Below are 5,000 nucleotides of genomic sequence, written 5' to 3' on the forward strand. Positions count from 1 at the left end.
CACCTGGGAATTCAAGGTGCTGTAGGTAATTTTATACAGCCAAAATATTGTTTTCTATTACATTTTACATTTAATTTTTTCAACTTATCAATGAATTTACTTGAGTTAAGAAGTAAAAGAGGTCTAAAGTTAATGTTTTTGAGCACCTACAGCCAAACCACACTGGACATGCCCAATCTCGTCTGATCTTGGAAGCTATGTAGTGTTGGGCCTGGTTAGTACTTGGATGGGAGACCACCTGGGAATACCAGATGCTGTAGGAACTTTTATACTGACATAACATTCTTTTCTATTACATTTTACATTTAATTTTTTCAACTTTTCAATAAATTTACTTGAGTTAAGAAGTAAAAGAGGTCTAAAGTTAATGTTTTTGAGCACCTAGAGCCAAACCACACTGGACATGCCCAATCTCGTCTGATCTTGCAAGCTATGCAGTGTTGGGCCTGGTTAGTACTTGAATGGGAGACCACCTGGGAATACCAGGTGCTGTAGGTATTTTTATGCAGCCATAACATTCTTTTCTATTACATTTTACATTTAATTTTTTCAACTTATCAATGAATTTACTTGAGTAAAGAAGTAAAAGAGGTCTAAAGTTAATGTATTTGAGCACCTACAGCCAAACCACACTGGACATGGCCAATGTCGTCTGATCTTGGAAGCTATGCAGTGTTGGGCTTGGTATGTATTTGAATGGGAGACTACCTGGGAATACCAGGTGCTGTAGGTAATTTTATACTGCCATAACATTCTTTTCTATTACATTTTACATGTAATTTTTTCAACTTATCAATGAATTTACTTGAGTTAAGAAGTAATAGAGGTCTAAAGTTAATGCTATTGAGCACCTACAGCTAATCTACACTGGACATGCCCAATCTCATTTGATCTTGGTAGCTATGCAGTGTTGGGCCTGGTCAGTATTTGGATGGGAGACCACCTGGGAAAACCAGGTGCAGTAGGTAGTTTTATACTGCCATAACATTCTTTTCTATGACATTTTACATTTAATTTTTTCAACTTATCAATGAAATTACTTGAGTTAAGGAGTAATAGATGTCTAAAGTTAATGTTTTTGAGCACCTACTGCCAAACCACCCTGGACATGCCCAATCTCGTCTGATCTTGGAAGCTATTCAGTGTTGGGCCTGGTTAGTACTTGGATGTATCTCCACTTGGGAATACCAGGTGCTGTAGGTAATTTTATACTGCCATAACATTCTTTTCTATTACATTTTACATTTCATTTTTTCAACTTATCAATGAATTTACTTGAGTTAAGAAGTAAAAGAGGTCTAAAGTTAATGTTTTTGAGCACCTACAGCCAAACCACACTGGACATGGCCAATGTTGTCTGATCATGGAAGCTGTGCAGTGTTGGGCATGGTTATTACGTGGATGGGAGACCACCTGGGAATACCAGGTGCTGTAAGTAATTTTATACTGCCATAACATTCTTTTCTATTACATTTTACATTTAATTTTTTCAACTTATCAATGAATTTACTTGAGTTAAGAAGTAATAGAGGTCTAAAGTTAAGTTTTTTGAGCACCTACAGCCAATCCACACTGGACATGCCCAGTCTCGTCTGATCTTGGAAGCTATGCAGTGTTGGGCCTGGTTAGTATTTGGATGGGAGACCACCTGGGAATACCAGGTGCTGTAGGTAATTTTATACAGCCAAAACATTCTTTTCTATTACATTTTACATTTAATTTTTTCAACTTATCAATGAATTTACTTGAGTTAAGAAGTAAAAGAGGTCTAAAGTTAATGTTTTTGAGCACCTACAGCCAAACCACACTGGACATGCCCAATCTCATCTGATCTTGGAAGCTATGCAGTGTTGGGCCTGGTTAGTACTTGGATGGGAGACCACCTGGGAATACCAGGTGCTGTAGGTAATTTTATACAGCCATAACATTCTTTTTTATTACATTTTACATTAAATTTTTTCAACTTATCAATGAATTTTCTTGAGTTAAGAAGTAAAAGAGGTCTAAAGTTAATATTTTTGAGCATGTACAGCCAAACCACACTGGACATGGCCAATGTCGTCTGATCTTGGAAGCTATGCAGTGTTGGGCATGGTTAGTACTTGGATGGGAAACCACTTGGGAATACCAGGTGCTGTAGGTAATTTTATACTGCCATAACATTCTTTTCTATTACATTTTACAATTAATTTTTTCAACTTATCAATGAATTTACTTGAGTTAAGAAGTAAAACAGGTCTAAAGTTAATGTTTCTGAGCACCTACAGCCAAACCACACTAGACATGGCCAATGTCGTCTGATCTTGGAAGCTGTGCAGTGTTGGGCATGGTTATTACGTGGATGGGAGACCACCTGGGATTACCAGGAGCTGTAGGTAATTTTATACTGCCATAACATTCTTTTCTATTACATTTTACTTTTAATTTTTTCAACTTATCAATGAATTTACTTGAGTTAAGAAGTAATAGAGGTCTAAAGTTAATGTTTTTGAGCAGCTACAGCCAAACCACTCTGGACATGCCCAATCTCATCTGATCTTGGAAGCTATGCAGTGTTGGGTCTGGTTAGTACTTGGATGGGAGACCACCTGGGAATACCAGATGCTGTAGGAAACTTTATACTTACATAACATTCTTTTCTATTACATTTTACATTTAATTTTTTCAACTTATCAATAAATTTACTTGAGTTAAGAAGTAAAAGAGGTCTAAAGTTAATGTTTTTGAGCATCTAGAGCCAAACCACACTGGACATGCCCAATCTCGTCTGATCTTGGAAGCTATGCAGTGTTGGGCATGGTTAGTACTTGAATGGGAGACTACATGGGAATAACAAGTGCTGTAGGTAATTTTATACTGCCATAACATTCTTTTCTATTAAATTTTACATTTAATTTTTTCAACTTATCAATGAATTTACTTGAGTTAAGAAGTAAAAGAGGTCTAAAGTTAATGTTTTTGAGCACCTACAGTCAAACCACACTGGACATGCCCAATCTCGTCTGATCTTGGAAGCTATGCAGTGTTGGGCCCGGTTAGTACTTGGATGGGAGACCACCTGGGAATACCAGGTGCTGTAGGTAATTTTATACTGCCATAACATACTTTTCTATTACATTTTACATTTAATTTTTTCAACTTATCAATGAATTTACTTGAGTTAAGAAGTAATAGACGTCTAAATGTAATGCTTTTGAGCACCTACAGCCAAACCACACTGGACATGCCCAATCTCGTCTGATATTGGAAGCTATGCAGTGTTGGGCCTGGTTAGTACTTGGTTGAGAGACCACCTGGGAATACCAGGTGCTGTAGGTATTTTTATGCAGCCATAACATTCTTTTCTATTACATTTTACATTTAATTTTTTCAACTTATGAATGAATTTACTTGAGTAAAGAATTAAAAGAGGTCTAAAGTTAACGTATTTGATCACCTACAGTCAAACCACACTGGACATGCCCAATCTCGTCTGATCTTGGAAACTATGCAGTGTTGGGCCTGGTTAGTACTTGGATGGGAGACCAGCTGGGAATACCAGGAGCTGTAGGTAATTTTATACTGCCATAACATTCTTTTCTGTTACATTTTACATATCATTTTTAAGCTTATCAATGAATTTGCTTGAGTCAAGAAGTAAAAGTGGTCTAAAGTTAATGTTTTTGAACACCTACTGCCAAACCACCCTGGACACGCCCAATCTCGTCTGATCTTGGAAGCTATGCAGTGTTGGGCCTGGTTAGTACTTGGATGCTTGTCCACTTGGGAATACCAGGTGCTGTAGGTAATTTTATGCAGCCATAACATTCTTTTCTATTACATTTTACATTACATTTTTTCAACTTATCAATGAATTTACTTGAGTTAAGAAGTAATAGAGGTCTAAAGATAATGCTTTTGAGCACCTACAGCCAATCTACACTGGACATGCCCAATCTCATTTGATCTTGGTAGCTATGCAGTGTTGGGCCTGGTTAGTACTTGGATGGGAGACCATCTGGGAATACCAGGTGCTGTAGGTAATTTTATACTGCCATAACATTCTTTTCTATTACATTTTACATTTCATTTTTTCAACTTATCAATGAATTTACTTGAGTTAAGAAGTAAAAGAGGTCTAAAGTTAATGGTTTTGAGCACCTACAGCCAAACCACACTGGACATGGCCAATGTTGTCTGATCTTGGAAGCTGTGTAGTGTTGGGCATGGTTATTACGTGGATGGGAGACCACCTGGGAATACCAGGTGCTGTAAGTAAATTTATACTGCCATATCATTCTTTTCTATTACATTTTACATTTAATTTGTTCAACTTATCAATGAATTTACTTGAGTTAAGAAGTAATAGAGGTCTAAAGTTAAGTGTTTTGAGCACCTACAGCCAATCCACACTGGACATGCCCAATCTCGTCTGATCTTGGAAGCTATGCAGTGTTGGGCCTGGTTAGTATTTGGATGGGAGACCACCTGGGAATACCAGGAGCTGTAGGTAATTTTATACAGCCAAAACATTCTTTTCTATTACATTTTACATTTAATTTTTTCAACTTATCAATGAATTTACTTGAGTTAAGAAGTAAAAGAGGTCTAAAGTTAATGTTTTTGAGCACCTACAGCCAAACCACACTGGACATGCCCAATCTCATCTGATCTTGGAAGCTATGCAGTGTTGGGCCTGGTTAGTACTTGGATGGGAAACCACCTGGGAATACCAGGTGCTGTAGGTAATTTTATACAGCCATAACATTCTTTTCTATTACATTTTACATTAAATTTTTTCAACTTATCAATGAATTTTCTTGAGTTAAGAAGTAAAAGAGTTCTAAAATTAAGGTGTTTAAACACCTACAGCCAGACCACACTGGACATGCCCAATCTCGTCTGATCTTGGAAGCTATGCAGTGTTGGGCCGGGTTAGTGCTTGGATGGGAGACCACCTGCGAATATCAGGAGCTGTAGGTAATTTTATACTACCATAACATTCTTTTCTGTTACATTTT

At 37.1% G+C, this 5,000-nt stretch overlaps 3 non-coding genes and 16 pseudogenes across 3 annotated transcripts; all 19 read left to right on the forward strand.

Annotated features, from left to right (window-relative positions):
- Nucleotides 1-28, forward strand: part of LOC148456976 (5S ribosomal RNA) — a 119-nt pseudogene extending 91 nt beyond the window's left edge.
- Nucleotides 29-144: 116 nt separating this feature from the next.
- On the forward strand, nt 145-263 carry LOC148456977 (5S ribosomal RNA; annotated as a pseudogene).
- A 116-nt stretch (nt 264-379) lies between these two features.
- On the forward strand, nt 380-498 carry LOC148456978 (5S ribosomal RNA; annotated as a pseudogene).
- A 116-nt stretch (nt 499-614) lies between these two features.
- On the forward strand, nt 615-733 carry LOC148456979 (5S ribosomal RNA; annotated as a pseudogene).
- A 116-nt stretch (nt 734-849) lies between these two features.
- On the forward strand, nt 850-968 carry LOC148456980 (5S ribosomal RNA; annotated as a pseudogene).
- Nucleotides 969-1,084: 116 nt separating this feature from the next.
- LOC148456981 (5S ribosomal RNA) lies at nt 1,085-1,203 on the forward strand (annotated as a pseudogene).
- Nucleotides 1,204-1,554: 351 nt separating this feature from the next.
- On the forward strand, nt 1,555-1,673 carry LOC148456982 (5S ribosomal RNA; annotated as a pseudogene).
- A 116-nt stretch (nt 1,674-1,789) lies between these two features.
- On the forward strand, nt 1,790-1,908 carry LOC148456983 (5S ribosomal RNA). The gene has a single exon (XR_015874201.1). It is a non-coding gene; the product is annotated as a 5S ribosomal RNA (ribosomal RNA).
- A 116-nt stretch (nt 1,909-2,024) lies between these two features.
- On the forward strand, nt 2,025-2,143 carry LOC148456984 (5S ribosomal RNA; annotated as a pseudogene).
- A 351-nt stretch (nt 2,144-2,494) lies between these two features.
- LOC148456985 (5S ribosomal RNA) lies at nt 2,495-2,613 on the forward strand (annotated as a pseudogene).
- A 116-nt stretch (nt 2,614-2,729) lies between these two features.
- LOC148456986 (5S ribosomal RNA) lies at nt 2,730-2,848 on the forward strand (annotated as a pseudogene).
- Nucleotides 2,849-2,964: 116 nt separating this feature from the next.
- Nucleotides 2,965-3,083, forward strand: LOC148456987 (5S ribosomal RNA). Its single transcript, XR_015874172.1, has one exon. It is a non-coding gene; the product is annotated as a 5S ribosomal RNA (ribosomal RNA).
- A 116-nt stretch (nt 3,084-3,199) lies between these two features.
- On the forward strand, nt 3,200-3,318 carry LOC148456988 (5S ribosomal RNA; annotated as a pseudogene).
- A 116-nt stretch (nt 3,319-3,434) lies between these two features.
- On the forward strand, nt 3,435-3,553 carry LOC148456989 (5S ribosomal RNA; annotated as a pseudogene).
- A 115-nt stretch (nt 3,554-3,668) lies between these two features.
- On the forward strand, nt 3,669-3,787 carry LOC148456990 (5S ribosomal RNA; annotated as a pseudogene).
- Nucleotides 3,788-3,903: 116 nt separating this feature from the next.
- Nucleotides 3,904-4,022, forward strand: LOC148456991 (5S ribosomal RNA; annotated as a pseudogene).
- Nucleotides 4,023-4,373: 351 nt separating this feature from the next.
- LOC148456992 (5S ribosomal RNA) lies at nt 4,374-4,492 on the forward strand (annotated as a pseudogene).
- A 116-nt stretch (nt 4,493-4,608) lies between these two features.
- LOC148456993 (5S ribosomal RNA) lies at nt 4,609-4,727 on the forward strand. The gene has a single exon (XR_015873392.1). It is a non-coding gene; the product is annotated as a 5S ribosomal RNA (ribosomal RNA).
- A 116-nt stretch (nt 4,728-4,843) lies between these two features.
- On the forward strand, nt 4,844-4,962 carry LOC148456994 (5S ribosomal RNA; annotated as a pseudogene).
- The last annotated feature ends 38 nt before the right edge of the window (nt 4,963-5,000 follow it).

Source organism: Taudactylus pleione, unplaced genomic scaffold (genome assembly GCF_031769625.1).
Source record: "Taudactylus pleione unplaced genomic scaffold, aTauple2 ptg000967l, whole genome shotgun sequence".
Taxonomy (NCBI): Eukaryota; Metazoa; Chordata; class Amphibia; order Anura; family Myobatrachidae; genus Taudactylus; species Taudactylus pleione.